The 17,869-nt window shown below is 50.3% G+C and overlaps 1 protein-coding gene across 5 annotated transcripts in view; it reads right to left on the bottom strand.

Annotated features, from left to right (window-relative positions):
* The window catches only part of PHACTR3 (phosphatase and actin regulator 3), a 274,833-nt gene that overhangs the window by 164,990 nt on the left and 91,974 nt on the right, over positions 1–17,869 (bottom strand). The window contains 1 exon segment of one of the 5 annotated variants that reach the window (NM_001133115.1): positions 9,960–10,018. The exons of the other annotated variants lie outside the window; for them this stretch is intronic. The gene's annotated coding sequence lies outside the window, so the exon portion shown is untranslated. 5 annotated transcript variants of the gene reach the window in all.

The following is a 17,869-nucleotide window of genomic DNA, read 5'->3' as shown; positions in this document are numbered from 1 at the left end:
ATCATCACCACCATCATCATCACCATCATCGTCATCACCACCATCATCACAATCATCACCATCGTCATCACCACCATCATCATCACCACCATCATGGCAGCTCACATTTACATAGAAATTACTATGTGGTGGGCATTGGCACTGTTCCAGGACTTTGAACATAACTGACTCATTTAATCCTCCCTCCAACTCTAGAAAAGGTATTATTATTATTCCCATTGTGTAGATGAGGAGACTGAGGTATTGTGGCATAAAATGAAGTTGGCCAAGGACACCTGGCTAATAAATACTAGGGACGAAGACCACATGTGTGCAGTTAGGCCCCAGCTCCATGCTATTGGCCACTCTTCTCATCCTCTTTCAGTCTTATTCAATAACCAACAAAATGCTGTGTCCTAGGAACTGGATACTTTGCAGGGTCTATTAAAAGATATGAGCTGAATTCCTTTCTTTAAGGTGGGCACCTTATAAATTCAGAAGGAAAACCATCACATTGGAAAAGTTAGGTATGGGGGGGTAGCCCACCCCCATGCCACATGAATGAAACAGTCCCTCATGTCATGGTTCAGCATCTTTGCATTATTCATGCCTCATTGGTGCATTCATTCAGCCAACTGGCAGTTACCGAGGGCCTCTGGTCCAGGCAGTGTTGATGCAGTGCAGGGGACAACAGGCAAGGCTGCCCCCTCATGATGGGCAAGTTCTGGTTGGGGGAAGCAGAACCCACTGGCAGATACAATCAGGCCAGACTGTAATGGGGAATGTGAGTGGGGGAAGCCACTCTAAAAGGATGGTCAGAGAGGAATGCTCTCAGCAGGTGACATTCAACCTGAGGCCCGAAGGATAATGGGCTGACCGAATGGTAAGGCAGGGGCAAGTGTCCTGAGACAGCGTGGCAGAGGCAATGACCTTGATGTGGGAGATGGTCTGACGAGTTCCAGCAACGTGAGCAGAGGCCAGAGTGGCCAGAACTCCAGGATCAACAATGATGAACTCCAGATCAAAATGGAGTTCTCCAGTGGCCAGAACTCCAGGATCAAAATGGCAATGACGGCAGTGAACCCTCCTGGAGCATTCACCAGCCTTGTGCTGGGTGGTGTTCTCAGCACTTGAATATCTCAACCTTCAGAACAACTCTACCAGGCAGGTCCTTTCAACACCACCGTCTTACAGACGAGGAAAATGAGGAACCAAGTCACAAAGCAAGCATGCGGTAGAGCCAGGGTTCAAACCCAGGCTGGTAGGGTCTCCCAAGTCCATGCTGCCAGCCACCTGGCTATGTGGCCACTGTTCCCCAGGAATGGAAGACAAAATGAGGAAGAAAGGCAGGACCTCAGAGGCTGTGGTCCAGGGGCAATGGGAGGCAGGGACAGGGTAAGATCTGATATGCACTTCAGGATGCCTTCCCAGCTGCTGGGCAGGAAGGGGGCCACAGCACTGCAGGGCAGAAGCAGGGGCCCAGCAGGAGGGGGATGCAGGGTCCCAAGAGCAGGACAGTGGCAGAGGAGCCAGAGGTGGGTGAGGTGGGGAAAGAGGTGGAGGTGGTGAGTCAAGGTTTCATGAAAGAGGGGGCCCTGGAGGCACAAGTAGAATTCAGAGAACTCAGGAAGAGTGGGGAGGACACGCCAGACCAAGGGACCTGCAGAAGCAAAGGAGTGAGAGCTGAGCCACGGGACATGCCGAGCCACGGGAAGCCATGGGACATGCTGAGCCACGGGACGTGCCGAGCCACAGGAGGCCACGGGACATGCTGAGCCACGGGTGGCCACGGGACGTGCTGAGCCACGGGAAGCCACGGGACGTGCTGGGCCATGGAATGAGTCGGGCTCGGTAGCCTGGGGCCCAGCAGTTTGTGTTCAGCAGCAGATTCTTTCATCCTCACAACCCTTCATCAGGCATTTTCAGAGCATCTCCCAAATGCCTGCACAGTTGTGGGCATGACGTCATAACAGCTCAGCAGATCCTCCTCTCCAGGGGCTCCCAGCCCAGGGAAGGCATCAGATGCTTCCGGATTCCTGAGGGTGAGGTTGTGGACGGAAACTGCAAACCCACAGTAGGAAGGACCTCAGATATCCAAAATCCCTTCTTGTGCTGAGAGAAGCCTGAGTCTGTTTACACGCTTCCTATGACAGCAGACTCCCTCCCTCACCATCAGCCTAGGATGGATTGCAGATAACATGGACAACTCCCATCTTCAGGCAAAAAGTACAGGAGCATCCTTGCCTGTCTCCAGACCAGCCACAAATAGAAGGTTCTGCAAAGGCCCCTCAGCACCAAGGCCACCTCCAGGCCTGGGCAACCTAAAATAAAACCCACCAGCTGAAACACACCATGAGCATACACCAGCTCTTTGCTGCTTCATTCTGCAATGAACAAGGTCGATCCTGGATCACCAGGCATTTAAGGAAAGCCTATAATGTCAAAAAGGGACCCCAATATATAAACTGAAAAAAGAAACAGCCCCAAAGAAAGATATTATTCAGGAGCAGACTACTTAATTTAAAAGATATGAGCCCCAGTGAGAATTCTCAGAGAGAAAGCCTGTGCCCAGAGGGAAGTGAAACCAACCCACTTGTATCCTTTTATCCTTCCCAGCTGGCTGCAGGGCCACATCCTAGAACCATGCAGGAAAAATCTCACCCTTTCTTTCCAAGGTTGTCATCCCCCAAGTCTGTTCTAGAATAAGCAGCCATCGCCCCTCTATGTGTTCTTGCAAATTGCAGTTTGCCTTTCAGAAAACACATGGTCCTAAAGCAAATCCAACCTCTAACAGAGGGTCAAGCTGGACCCCAAGCTTCCTTCTTTTACCCACTATAATGGCTGCTCAGCTCAGCATCTCCCCAGGGGCCAGGCACATAAGAGGGTAAAAGGGGACTTTAAGGGATTCATGGACCCAGGACAAAGCAACAGAAGCTAATTTCTTGGCAATTTCCCTCCAATCTTCCAAGAACTTCAAGAGGAGAGTCTTAGTTTGGTATTATGACGACCCTGGCATCTGACACTTGTTGATCTCTGTGTTTGGATAATACAGAGGACCCTCTGGCTCGAAATCCTTAGTGAGAGACTATGCCTAACTTGAACTAAATGTTGTTTTGTTGTCATTGTTTTATTCTATGGTTACCTTTTATCAAAGGCAAGCAATATTGGATTTCTACTTAAAAGTGCAACATAGATATCCTTTTAAAATGAGTTTGAATTTTAAAAAAAGACCTGGTTTAAAAGAAAGTATTTGGCAAATTAGACTACAGGTGGCAGACAAATGACTAAGTTAGGGAGAGAGCGCGTTAGCTCACATTCAGCTTCTGCTCAGCTGCGGCCTCCCAAATGCACAGCTTCAGCCCAAACCTCTCTCCCAAGCACAGAGTTGTGCAGCCAATTGCCAATTTGTCATCTTTGCACGGATGTCAAATAGATGCTCCAAATTCACTGTAGCCAAAATTGAACTGCTCTCCCTGAAACCTGCTCCACCACGGCCTCCCCCTCATAGGCCAGGACCAACGCTCTATCCTTCTGGTACTCAGGACAGAACCTGAGAGTCCTCCCTTGAAATTCCACTGTCCCTGTTTCCCCATCTGCTCCCTCAGCCAACTGCATCATTCTACCTTCTAGAAGTGCCCACGTCCACACCCTCACTGTGGCCAGTTAGCATCATCTCCCGCCTGGATTGCAGCAATGACTGCTAGGCTGGTCAGCCCTCCTGGGCACTAGCCTGTTCTCAAGTTATTTGATGAATCATAATTAAATCTCAAACCCTCCAATGTCTCCCCCTCGCCCCGTCACACTCAGAGCAAAAGCCTAAGTGCTGGCAGAGGCCCCTCCCTACAGTGTCCCTGCTTCTCTCCCGTCTCCCTCTCCAGCAATCTCATGTGACTCCAGCCACCATGGGCTCCTCCTCCCTGTTCCTGGAACCCACCAGGCCAGCTCTTACTTGGGGTGTCTTCACTGAAGGTTCCCTTTGCCCCAAAGGCTCTTGCCTCAGATATCCACATGGCTCACTTCCTCACCGCCTTCACGGCTTTGCTCAAATGTCACCTCCGTAATGATGCCAATCCTGACACTCCATGTAATACTCAATTGTCTACCGCCCACCACATTTATACCTTCTCTTACCTCCCCCTACTTCTCCTGTTCATTTCCCACAACATTTATTGCTGACGTGCACGATGATCCCCTACTGGTTATAGGTGCCGTTCATTGTCCTCTCCCACTAGCACACAAACTCCAGGAGGCTTTGCACACTGATGTCCCAGTGACTGGAACAGTTTGCACACACTCTAGGGACCCCGCAGACTTTGGTTCCGTTAAGAGGCCTGATTTCTTTCCCTTTTTTTTGTTTTGTTTTGTTTGTTTGTTTTTGTTTATGAGACAGAGTCTCACTCTGTTGCCCAGGCTAGAGTGCAGCGCCATGATCTTGGCTCACTGCAACCTCTGCCTCCTGGGTTTGAGCGATTCTCCTGCCTCAGCCTCCTGAGTAGCTGGGACTACAGGTGCACGCCACCACACCCAGCTAATTTTTGTATTTTTAGTAGAGACAGGGTTTTGCCATGTTGGCCAGGCTGGCCTCGAACTCCTGGCCTCAAGTGATCCACCTGCCTCGGCCTCCCAAAGTGCTGGGATTACAGGCATGAGCCACCACGTCCAGCCAAGAGGCCTGATTATTTTTTTCTTTTCTTTTCTTTTTTTTTTGAGATGGAGTTTCGCTCTTGTTGCCCAGTCTGGAGTGCAATGGTGCGATCTCTGCTCACCGCAACCTCCACCCCCTGGGTTCAGATGATTCTCCTGCCTCAGCCTCCTGAGTAGCTGGGATTAAAGGCATGTGCCACCACTCCCAGCTAATTTTGTTTTTTTAGTAGAGATAGGGTTTCACCATGTTGGTCAGTCTGGTCTCAAACTCCTGACCTCAGGTGATCCACCAGCCTCGGCCTCCCAAAGAGCTGAGATTACAGGGGTGAGCCGCCGTGCCTGGCCCAGAGGCCTGATTCCTATAAAAGTCTGCTCCTTGCAGGACCTGGGCAAAGATCTTTGTAAATCTGAGTTGGATACCTGAAACTTATGAAAGTTAAACTTCTCCTTGTTGACTCAGCCTCCCTAACAGTCTGTCGAGATATCTGTTTGACTCTTGAATATATGGGACACTTTGTTAATGCTTTTATTGATTTATTTGATTAACCTGCCAAGTGGGTGAGGCAATTGATGAAGACTCAGAACCTGGGATGGACCCCTGTGGCATTCCTTTAGAGACCCTGGGGTGGTCACTGCCACAATCATCAAAATGTTTTACAAATTCTTTGGACACGTGAAAAAGTAGAAAAAAATAGTACAATGAACAATCACATGTACTCTAGACTCCACAACCCTTAACGTCTTGCTGCCTGTCCTTAGTATGAGTATGTATGCTGCATGTCCTTAGTATGAGTCTTGCTGCATGTCTTGCTGCATGTCCTTAATATGAGTATGTATGCACATGTGCAGTGTGTACGTGTGGAATCTCCAAGACAGCCAGCCCACAGAAACAAACCAGGATGGGCAAATTTTTTCTGCAACAGGCCAGAAGTAAATATTTTCAGTTGTGTGGATCTATGGTCTCTGCCTCAGCTATGCTGCTGGAAAGCAGCCAGAGAAGTGTGTAAGTAAATGGGTGTGAGTGTGCTCCAATAAAACTTTATTTAAAAAACAAGGTGGCAGCCTGAAAACTCTGGGAAAACAATAACCGGCATGATTCAACTTTTTCCTGGGCAGATGCCACAGCATCCTGCAGGGAAAACACACCTGACATCAATATTTTAAGCACACCCTTAGAATGACCCTGTATGACAGATGCACCTGAATGTGTGTTCCAAACTAGGGAATCCGGGAGTGGCCCACCCAGAGATCTGTTCCTATCTACCATAAACATCTGAGCCTCCGGCCTGTCCTGTGGAACACGGGCTGTACAGGGGATTGAGGCCCTGAGTTTTGGGTTACTATCAGGGGTGTCCAATCTTTTGGCTTCCTTGGGCCACATTAGAAAAAGAAGAATTGTCTTGGGCCATACATAAAATACACTAACACTAATGATAGTTGATGAGCTTAAAAAAAAATCTCATAACACTTTAAGAAAGTTTACAAATTTGTGTTGGGCCGCATTCAAAGCCATCCTGGGCTGCATGCGACCCACAGGCCTTGGGTTGGACAAGCTTGGGTTACATGAAGGTTGCCAGGTGGAGGCTGTTAGGGGGAGGGTGCTAAATGAAAATGCTGTGTAAACTGCATGCTGTTTGCAGGCGGTTGCAGTTGTGGTTTTCTTGCCCAGTCTGCCACCACTGGACTGTAGGAAGGTGGATATGTTGTCCAGCCTGCCACCACTGGACCGTTTCTCAACATTAAGGCAGTTCTCCTGTCCAGCCTGCCACCACTTGACCATTTCTGCATGTTAAGACAGTTCTCTTCAATCTGCCACCACTGGACTCTCTCCCCTGCATGTAAGTCCATAATAAAACTGTATGTCTTGTTTGCTGGCTCCAGGTCTCTTCTTTGGCCTCTTGAACCCGGTACCTTCCCTACTGAGGTTAACAGGGATTCAGCACAACACATCCCCACACGGAACCCTTCTGGACCAGGGTCACCAGAAGACAGGAGATGGGGACAGGATGAAGGAAGGAGGGAGGGAGAGCAGAAGAGAGGGAAGCCAGGGAGGAGGGAGTGAAAGAGAAGGGAAGGGAAAGGAGGAAAGAACAAGCAGATAAAGGATCAGGGAGAATGGAAGGAAATGAGAACTCCCTAAAGCGATGCATGTGCCTGATACGATTTGGCTGTGTCCCCACCCAAATCTCTTCTTGAATTGTAGCTCCTATAGTTCCCACGTGTTGTGGGAGGGACCCAGCAGGAGGTAACTGAATAATGGGGGCAGTCTCCCCCATACTGTTCTTGTGGTAGTGAATAAGTCTCATGAGATCTGATGGTTTTATAAGGGGAAACCCTTTTCACTTGGTCCTCATTCTCTCTTGTCTGCTGCCATGGAAGACGTGCCTTTCACCTTCTGCCATTATTGTGAGGGCTCCCCAGAGGCTTAATGCAAGTCCATTAAGCCTCTTTCTTTATAAATTACCCAGTCTTGGGTATGTCTTTATCAGCAGTGTAAAAATGGACTCATACGGTACCGATGCCCACGCCACCCAGAGCAACACAGCTGTGAACATGTGGGTGATCTTGATTTACTATTAAGCACACACACAAGAAAAGTTGTCCTAAGCCCTATTATTGTGTTTACCATGTTAATATGATGTTTATTATGCAGAAAAGTATTAGAAATAGATATAGTATGAAATTAGAATAGTATGAACAGCCATTGTTTCAGCAATTAATATTTTGCTGAGTTTCAAGTGTGTGCATGTACATGCACTTCATTTATGTCTGTGTGTGCTGTTGCCCATCTCAAAGTAAGTTGTCTGAGTCGTGATGCTTCATCCTCCCTAAATAACATCACAGCATTGGACACTGTCAGGAGCCATCCTCTCAGTCAGCTAATTTTATTTCAACTTTAATTTCTTTTTCAATCAAGTCCATCTTCAACCGCGTGGACAGGATACACAACAACTGAAAATCTCCTGCTCCACCATCTGTATATTTCTTAAATTGGCTCTCTGCATGTAGGCACGTCCACCCCCTAAATATTTACCAACCCTCTGCCGTGATATCCATCTGTGATTCAAAGTGCAGTGCTGGACCGGCGTCAGCATCACCTGGGAACTTGTGAGAGATGCAAATTACTTGCCCCCCAGCCCCCCCAGACCTGCTAACTCAGAAACTCTGCCAGTGGGGCTGCAATCGCCTTTGTAACAGCCCCTCCAGGTGCTTCTGATACAGGTTCCCAAGATGTGAGAACCACTGCTTGCTGCCTTCTGCTCCAGCAGAAGGAGGAGGAGTGCCTACCCTCCAGGTGTTCCCAGCCAGGAAATTAGCAGTAGAAAGAAAATCAAAGGATCAATTGTGTTTTGCATCTTTAAAGTTAATTGATAGTATCATAACTTTCCCCCTGAATAATAATGATATAATATGCTCCAGCAAGGACTATTTCTGCCCCACAAAACACACATTACAAAACACGGTAAGCTCTGCAAATAGATGAGATTCAGCTGCGACATGTCGAATTATGTCAAGATGCAGGGAAGAAAGGAAGCTAAAAATAGCAGCACAGGCTCAGCACCAAGAGCTCCGGATCATCAACCTCAGGACTGGAGAGAAACTGTCTCCAGCCATTCCTCGGGTCCTAAGAGGCCCTAGACAGGAGGAATGTGCTCCTGTCCATATGTCATGTGCGTTCATGCCAACAACTCCACGGTGCAAAGCGTGTGGCTCCCGTGGAGGCAGGAGTGAGCAGGCTGCTCCAAAGAGTGGTATTTTATACTTTAAAAATAGAATTTTCTGAGCATCCACGATATGAACAGTCACCCCACAAGCAAAACTACTGCATTATATAACAACGATGTGTTGAAGCCCTATAAGCCACAGGCTGAAGGTGTATAATATAGACTCAGGGCTCAACAGCTTGGCAACCAAAGAGTTAATACCCAAAACATACAGGGAAAAACAATCTATATCTATTCTGTGTAGACAGAGAATTGCAAACTGCCAAGCTACCTATGGGCTTGGCTCAGGAACAGAAGAAAATGTATGGGGAAGAAAGCGCATTTTCATACTGGCCTATTATTTCAGCTTGTGGGGTAAAAGTTGTGAGATTAAATAGCAGTAAGTTTTCAGAACATCTTAGTGGGAATGCTTACTTCTGCTGAGAGTTGCACCTAGGTGACAACCGAAATGGTGGCTCCGGGACTGCATTCCTCTGATCCTCTCCTTAATTAAACAATATACTCTTGATTATTTCTGAATGAACCTCACCATGGATTTTTCTGATTTGTTATTCTTAGACTGTGTATGTGGTTACCATCGTTATGCACACGCACAATTCCATAATTCCTCCTCAAAGAACAACACGCAAACCACACTCCACAAAAGGACTGTTAATTTCCCATATTTCCTGTCCTCTAAAAAGAAAGCAAGCGTTTCAGGGAAGGGGGTTTAGCATTCAGACAACCTCTCCTGAAGTCCTTGGGATCCTGAATTGCCATTTTCCACTGGGTCAAAAAAATAAAAAATAAAACCTTGCAGCTTAAAAACACAGCAGGCACCTTTGGAAATCAATGTTGCTTCCAAGAACTTAACCATGACCCATATTAACTGTGGATTAGAATTCACTTCTCCATCTCCTTCTTGGGCCCCAACTCCAGACATCCAACTTCACTTGCAAACCATTTTTCAGAACCAAAAGTCCACAAATGATACCAAATGTAAAACCACACAAAAGTCAAGTGTGCCCTCTCCCTCACCCACTCCCGCACTCCCACCCAGGGTTCAGTGGTGGAGATCCCGGAAGGACAATGACTCCTGATAGTGGAGCATATGTTCCTGACACTAAATGAAGGCTTCAATCTCCACTGTGGGAAACCTCCTCTACTTTGAATTTTTACAAAACCTGGCTTAAGAATAGGACACCATGCATCAAAACGCACATCAATGACAATCTATTATTTCCTGGAAACGGTCTTACAATCTAGAGACAAAAAGGCATCTGAGGGGAATTTTTATTTTTAGCCCAGAAGTAATAGGTTAAAATAACATTCACATGCAAACAAAAGACCTTCGTGACTCTTTCTGGACTCTGTGGCAGAAACCCAGGGCTGATCCTGGTCTGACTCCCTTGATACATAAAAATGACCCATCTGTGGCTCCAAGAGGGGCAGCCCCCACCCCTCACCCCAGACCCCAAATGCAGTCATGCGAATCAAGAAAAAAAAAAAAAGCCATTCTCTTAGGGCCCTGCTGCTGCTAGAATTTGCAAGCCCTTTGCCTTTAAGAAGCCTGCTCCCTAAACAGAGTCCCTGCCCTCTACCTCACCAGAGATGTGGGGCAAAGCAACTCACCTTATGGTCACAGAGGGATCCTGGATGAAGGGCTTCATCTTCTCCAGAACCCCTGCTCTCCCTGCGGGCTTCTGGAGTCTTTCTCTCAAACCTCCCTGAAAGGTCAAGATTGGCAAACAGCCCTCACAGCCCTGGCACTCTCACTTGCTCCTGGGGACTCACTCCGCTCCCTGAGAAAATCTCCAACCCGGCGCAGCACTGCAATTGTCAGGAAGCTCCTGTCTGCATTTTGGGGCTGAACACCATTATTATCTGTCAACATTTTTAAATATAGATGTTGCAGGAAGCAGAGATGAGGCGGGGGTGGGGGTGAGGAGGGCAACCCAGGGTCTGAGGGTCCGGCTCAGTGGATCAAGTGCTGGCCCCCAACAAGCCTCCTCTCTGCTCAGGGCCAGGCGCCCACTCCTCTCTGTGCCCGAGATGTGTCACTCAGCACTGCCAGGACACTGCCTAGGCTGGCATCTGGCCAAAGCCTGGCAGAAACCACCTGAACCAAAGTCCTAAATCCCATATACAGAACCCACAATGGCAGCAACTTCTCCTGGCCTTAGGCAAGTTCGAGGAACTAGTGGGACTGGAGTTTTTCTTAGGGCCCTCTCTTCTCCTTCCCCTGCTTCCACTGCTGCCACAATGACCTTGGTGATCTGGGGCAGAGGGGACCTTGGCCATGCAGAGTCCTGAGGCGGCTGCTGAAGTCTTAGATCAGGGAGGCTGCCCGGGGCCAAGCTCCAAGGGACCTCAGGAAGCAAGAAGGAGTCTGATATGCAACCTGAAAACAAACAATGCTGAAGCCAGGGACCCTTGGTGCACCTTTTATTCCAGGCCCAGGCCCAGGCCCAGGTGGCAGACAGATGGGGAGGTCGAGGACCTAGGCTCACCTGTAGCCCCAACACCTGCTGCTGCAGGTATGTCTACTGCTGGCTTAGGTGCAGGAACACAGGGTCAGCTGGGGAGGGGCCTGGAGCAGGGTTTCTCAGCCTCAGCACCGGTGACATTTGGGACCACACAATTCTCTGTGGTGGGGGCTGTCCTGTGCATTGTAGGAGGTTTAGCCACATCCCTGACAGCTACGTGCCAGAGGCCAGAAGCACCCTCCACCCCAGTTATAACAACCAGAATGTCTCCAGGCACTGCAGTGTCCCCTGGGGGAAAAATCACCCCAAAGAAAGAAGTGCTGCTGGCAAGAAAGACAGCCGTGGGTCTGAACCAGGACCCCCACTCCATAACCATCTGAACTCAGGCAGGGGATTTCACCTCTCTGACCCTCAGAGACAGGCGCAATAGCCCAGAGCCAGGAACTGAACAAATGAAGCTTTGCTATGAAGAGGCAGTTGCCTCCTGACACCACAGGAGCCCAGATCCTTCCTGCAGGGGATTTGGGAGCTGGACTCAGGTCCAAATTCTGCTCCCAGCACATTGTAGTGGGGGCATCTCTCCCCTCTTCTGTGTACCCACCTGTACAATGGGGTACTCTTCCCCAGGGATGGTGTGACATGAGCTAAGAGAGATACCCAAAGTGCCTATCACAAGGTACAGCCTCAATACAATTAGCTGGGAAGAGGGAGAATGACAGGGAGGGAGAGGGGTAAGTGGAGGGGAGGAGGGGGAAGGGAAAAGGGAAAAGAATAGGAAGGGGAGGAAAAGAGGGGGGGAAAGGGGGAACAGGGAGGAGAAGGGGGAGGAACAGGAGAGGGGGGAACAGGAGAGGGGGGAACAGGAGAAGGGGGAGGAACAGGAGAAGTGGGGGGACAGTAGAAGGGGGGATAGGAGAAGGCAGGAACAGGAGAAGTGGGGGGACAGGAGAAGGGGGAACAGGAGAAGTGGGGACAGGAGAAGGGGAACAGGAGAAGGCGGGAAGAGGAGAAGGGGGAAACAGAAGGAGGGGGAACAGGAGAAGGAGGAAAACAGAGAAGGGGGGAACAGGAGAAGGGGGAACAGGAGAAGGGCAGAACAGGAGAAGGGAAAACAGCAGAAGGGGGGACAGGAGAAGGCGGGAACAGGAGAAGGTGGGAAGAGGAGAAGTGAGGAACAGGAGAAGGGAGAGGAACAGGAGAAGGGGGGACAGGAGAAGGGGGAACAGGAGAAGGGGGAACAGGAGAAGGGGGGAACAGGAGAAGGGGGGAACAGGAGAAGGGGGGAACAGGAGAAGGGGGGAACAGGAGAAGGGGGGAACAGGAGAAGGCAGGAACAGGAGAAGGTGGGAAGAGGAGAAGTGGGGAACAGGAGAAGGGAGAGGAACAGGAGAAGGGGGGACAGGAGAAGGGGGAACAGGAGAAGGGGGGAATAGGAGAAGGGGGGAATAGGAGAAGGAGGGAACAGAAGGGGAGACAGAAGAAGGGGGGATAGGAGAAGGGGAACGAGAACAAGGGGGAACAGGAGAAGAGGGGACAGGAAAAGGGGAAGGAACAGGAGAAGCGGGGACAGGAGAAGGGGAAGAGGGCAGAGTGGGGCAAACCCAAGGGCAGGAGTCAGAGCCATGCCCCCTGCCCCAGCACTGCCTGGGGCAGCACATTAATTCTGAACATTCTGGGGGCATTAGTCCACATTTAGGGTCTCTGGGTCTCTAAACGCAGCAGCCACAGACTGTCTTGACAAGTTGTTTCCACCTGTGAGAAGAGGTCTTGCCCTTGCTAATGACACCTTTAAGCGGGAGGTGGGAGGGAGCCAGCCCAGGACACTGACAGCCGAGGCTGGCTCCCGATTCCTGCCCCTTGTCAGGGTACAGAGCACAAAAAACCGATATCTCAGCTGAATTTCACCAGCAGCTGGACTCCTGGGGCAGGCAGGTCTGGAGACCAGCTCGGGATTTCCTGGCCTTCCCAAGCTTCGGGGCTGCTCTGCCAGGGGCTGCACTGAAGCCCTACCAGCTTGATCTGGCCTTCCTGTCAGGCTTTTCTCCTATTCTGCTGTGCAGGTCAGGTGAGGAAACCAAGGCTCAGAGAGGCAGACTGAGCTGCACAAAACTACCCAGTTTGGACACATTTGGGAGGGGTGTAGATACCACTTGGTCCACCCTAGGCCTGGCTCTGACCTTCTGCAGCTCTGAGGCACTAACATCCAAGGGCCCTGAGTTCACTGTCCCAGCCCAGAGACGGTCCCAAGACAGCACCAAGCAAGCCTGGGTACAAGTCAGAATCCTGGGGCCTCCACAGGATAGCAGGGTCCCCAGAGTCACCATCCCAGCTGCCTGTCTTCCCTTGTGTTTGGGAGCCCCAGGTGCCGCCAGGCCAGCTCCCAACTACCTGAGCACTGGCCACACGCAGGGCCCCAGAAGCCCAGGCTGTGAGCAGGTCTAAGAGAATCCAAGGCCTGCCCCTTGCCGTGCTGCTGACCTGGAAGGGGTGAACCGCAGACACCCCGCTTAGCACCACGCCACTCGGCCATCAGGAAGAGATCCTGCGTCTGGTGCCCAATGCCTGTGCTTCATGAGCTCCTCACTTTGATGGGGGCTTCCAATACCAGGTCTTACTGAAAACTTAAAAAACAATAGGCCACAGAGTGAAGGATTCTATTCCCATTCTACAGATGAGCAGACTGAGACCCAAAGAGGCTCAGCCAGGAAGAGAGGGCTGAACCCAGTCTGGGGTCATTCCTGCCACGCCCACAGATAAACTCTGAGAAGACGCCAAATAAATTGGGGTTGTACCAAGAAGATGCCCCAAAAACTCCAAGTCTATTCAAATCCACAAACTACACAGCCTCACACACTAGAGAGACGCTGAGGGAAGTGAGGTACCCTCCTGCCCTCAGATTGCTTGCAGCTCACCGTAACAGACACATCCAACCTGCAGGCAACTCCTCTGGGCTCTATGTCCAGGGCCTCTCTCCAATTCCTCCCCTCCTCACCAACCCCACCACCACAGCCTAGGCTAAGCCCCACTCACCTCTCTTGCCTGGAAGCCCCCGAGGGTCTTCCCACCTCCACAGGAGCCACCCTGGAGTCCATGCACCAAAGGGCAACCACAGGCAACTTCCTAAAACTTTGCTGGGGTGTGTGGGGTCAAGGGGGAGGATTAACCCGACTCATGGATGAGGAGAGAGATGGTGGAGGGAAGGAGGCCGCGAGCTGGGTGTCGGGCACACAGTGGTGTCTCAGGAGACCCCGGAACCACACTGCTGAGTCAGGATGGCACAGCTCACGCACGTTTATCAGGTTCCATGTGCCGAGTGCAGACACTAAACCACTTAATCCTCACATCCTTAGAGGCTGCCCTATTCCTCTCTTGATGCCCAGATGAGGAAACTGAGGCTCAGGAGGGCATTTGACTCAACCATAGTCACACAGGTGGATTCCACAGCCCAGATCTTAGCCCCCATGGCTAGGGCCTCCCCAAATATCAGAGCTGCAACCCCGACCACTGAGTGTGATTCTATATGCAGGCCATGGCATTTCCTCTCCATCTAGCTGAGAGAGGTTCATGTGAGGATCACTCCACTTTAGAGATGGGAAACTGAGGTTCGGGGAGGCAGGAAGGTCAAGGGCAGGTGCAGCATTGGGACAGGGACTCAGGGCACTGTGACTCCAGTGCGGGGATCCTCAGCCTCAGCAATACTGACATTTGAAGCTAAATGATGCTCTGTGGCGGGGGCCGTCCTGGGCACTGTGGGGTGTTTAGCAGCATCCCTGGCCTCTGCCCATGAGATGCCAGTGGCACCATGCCTCCCAGCTGCGACAACCGAAAATGTCTCCAGACAGTGCCCAAACTGCCCACATTTGAGAACCACTTCTGAAAGCTGTGGTTAGAGCCAGGGGACTCCAGACTTCCTTAGGGCAGAATCTCTAGCTGCGGCCTGATGGGCCACATTTCACCATAAAGGAGGATCGCTTTCAGCACATTCCTCATGCCTACAGTTGCTCCCAAGGACCAGACGCAGATGTCCTAGAGAGGCCAGGCTGGATGCACAGGTAAGTAGGTGAGGTGAACCAGGTGTGAATTCTCCACGTAGGTGGTCAGGGGCTTGGCCTAACTGGAGAAGGCAGGTCCTGCCTAAAGCAGGCAGCAGCCATGCAGCCTGGCAAGAGCCCATGGCCAGTCTGTTCCTTCATTAAGTGGATGGACCTCATCTACCAGGCATGGTGCAGCCCCCTGAGAGCCAATATCACAGCTGGACAATTCCGTCCTCATGAACCTTCTAGCCCAGCAATAGCCAGCAGTACCCGAGCTCTGAGTTTTTCAAGCCAAGCCAGAAAGAAAAGCCAGATATCGGTGTGAAATCTCCCTACATTTAAATATTGGTTCAATGAAACACACAAACACTGTGTTCAAACCAACCAAGTCTGCAGGCTGACCTATGCCCACGGGCCACCTGTTTTTGACCTCAGGTTTCTACCTCTCCTTTCCACCAACTAAAGCAGAGGAGGGCTAAGCCACCTCCCAGCGCTGCCTTTGAACTCTGTGGCTTCCAAGCCAGACCCATAACAGAAAGAATGCATCATCGCTTTGGAGAAACCGACTCTTACTCTAGCCCTTCCCCGGCAAGGAGAGAGGAGGCTCACCCAGCATGGAGCCGTACCCCCAGCCAGCCCCACTTGCCCAGGCCAAGGAAGCTGCTTCACCAAGGCCCAAGGAAGGCCAAATATTCTGGAAATCCCCCTTCAGTTGGCTCCTGTGATTTTCCACGATGGGAATTGATGCTAAATGAAGGAAAAAAAGCTCAGAATAAACAGAAGGAGAACCACATGGCTCTCTCTGAAACCAAATGCTGTCTCCCATTGGACCAGGGAGGAGCTGTGGAGGGGGTGGGGCAGCCTCACAAGGTTGCTGAGAAAGCATGTGCACATGAGCACAGAAGGCATGCCTCTAGCCCTTGGTCTGAGAGCAGAAAGTACGAGATTGCAGAGGAGAAGTGGCAAGAACATTTAAGGTGCTGGTGAGCAACGCCCAGGAGATGGCAGTGAGAGTGGGAATAAGTGCCGGACTGGGGAGGCGTTCTGGAGACAGAAACCACAGAACCATCTGGGCCTATGGACCTGTAAATAGCCAAGTGCAGTAGAAGATGGAACATGGAGCGGGCTGTAAACACAAGCACCACGTGCTGTCACAGGCCCAACAAACACAAGCTTGAATGCTCCCTCCAGGACACCTTAACAACAGAAAAGCCTGGGGTCTTCCCGGACCTTCCAGGATGGAAACAGTAAAAGTGCCTGCCCCCCAGCAGATGCCTGTCCTCATTTACCCTCCAGAGGTCAAATGCAGAGAGAACATGGAGGCTTCCACGTAATTGAGAACACAGGTTGGTGGATGTGTGTCCACACTCTGGCCGTTCACATGAGCTTGTCCAGGGCAGGGGACGACTGCACTCTGTGAAGCCAAGTCAGACTTCTCACAGGACAAAAGAGAGGTTTCTGCCTCAAAAGGTGGCCCCATCTCCAGGTCTTCAGAGGTTCATCACAGTCCACCCATTTCTGAACTTGACCCAGACCAGTGAAATCCATGGCTCTGCACCCCTTGCCCTCCCCAGAGAGACATCTTCCCAGTGCCCACATCTGAAACAGCACCCATCACTCCTTCTTCCCTGTAGCCAGCTCCATTCCCACCACATTCATCATCACCGACGTCATGGTATGTATTAATAGCTATTTGTTGTTGGTCATCCGCTAAAGATCAGAAGAAAGAGCAGCATCTAAATGGCCCCCACTAGAATGGGACCTTCCGTGACGACAAGAGTCTTACCTCCCTAGTTCACAGATTCATCAAAATGCCTTGCACAGCACCCAAGACTTACTGGGCACTCGATAAATATTCACTGGGCACATAAAGAGATGAATTAATGAACTCTACAATTGATAAGCAGACAGTTTTAGCAAAACAAGAACGTTGTGAAAGGCAATTTAGGTTAAAACAATTAATAGAAACAACACAAATGTCCCTCAATTGATGAATGGGTAAACAAAGTGTGGTGTATCCAGACAGTGGAATATCATTCTGTCATAAAAAGGAATGGAGGGCTGACACATGATACAACACGGATGAGCTTCGAAAACATGATGCCAAATGAAGGAAGCCAGTCATAACCGCCACATATCATGTGGTTCCGTTTCTATGAAGTGTCCAGAATAGGCAAATCTAAAGAAACGGAAAGTGGGTTAGAGGTGGCCAGGGGCTGGGGGAAAGGAAAATGGGAGTGATTCCTAATGGACACAGGGTTCTCTTTAGAGGAGAAGAAAATGTTCTAAATTTCACCACAATGATGGTTGCAAAACACCACTCATATACTCACAACCATTGAACAGTACACTGCCAATGGGTGAGCTTCACGATATGTGAATTATCTCTCAATACAGTTGTTACCAAAAGAATTGAAAGAAAACTTTCAAGGCAGCTTCGCCATGGATCAGGTTCTCCTCATTTGGAGGCCACTTCTTGAGTATAATAAATTAGGCAATGAGGAAAAGCAGCACTGATTATATTAAGTCCCCAGGGGTCAGTAATTGACCCCATCTTCAGTAGTTAACACAGTCTTGAGACAGGGCATGCTGAGAAAATTCCTCAGTGCTGAAACCCTCCCTACTCCACACTGGGGCTCACACTGAGGGCTCTCCCTCCAACCCTAGGGAGTAGAGACAGTTCTGGTCCCCATTTTACAGCTGCAGAAACTGAGGCTCAGAGAGGCTGAGCTGCCAGGCTGAAGTCACACAGCATGCAAATGGCAGAGGCAGCATCTGAAGACACATCAGTCTTATACTAAAACTTAGGCTTTGGGCCGGGCGCAGTGGCTCACACCTGTAATCCCAACACTTTGGGAGGCCAAGGTGGGAGGATCATTTAAGGTCAGGAGTTCAAGACCAGCCTGGCCGACACGGTGAAACCCTGTCTCTACTAAAAATACAAAATAAAATAAAATAAAATAATTAGCTGTGTGTGGTGACGGGCACCTGTAGTTCCAGCTACTTGTGAGGCTGAGGCAGG

Source organism: Pongo abelii, chromosome 21, assembly GCF_028885655.2.
Source record: "Pongo abelii isolate AG06213 chromosome 21, NHGRI_mPonAbe1-v2.0_pri, whole genome shotgun sequence".
Lineage (NCBI taxonomy): Eukaryota > Metazoa > Chordata > Mammalia > Primates > Hominidae > Pongo > Pongo abelii.
This window is presented reverse-complemented; position numbering and strand designations above follow the sequence as displayed.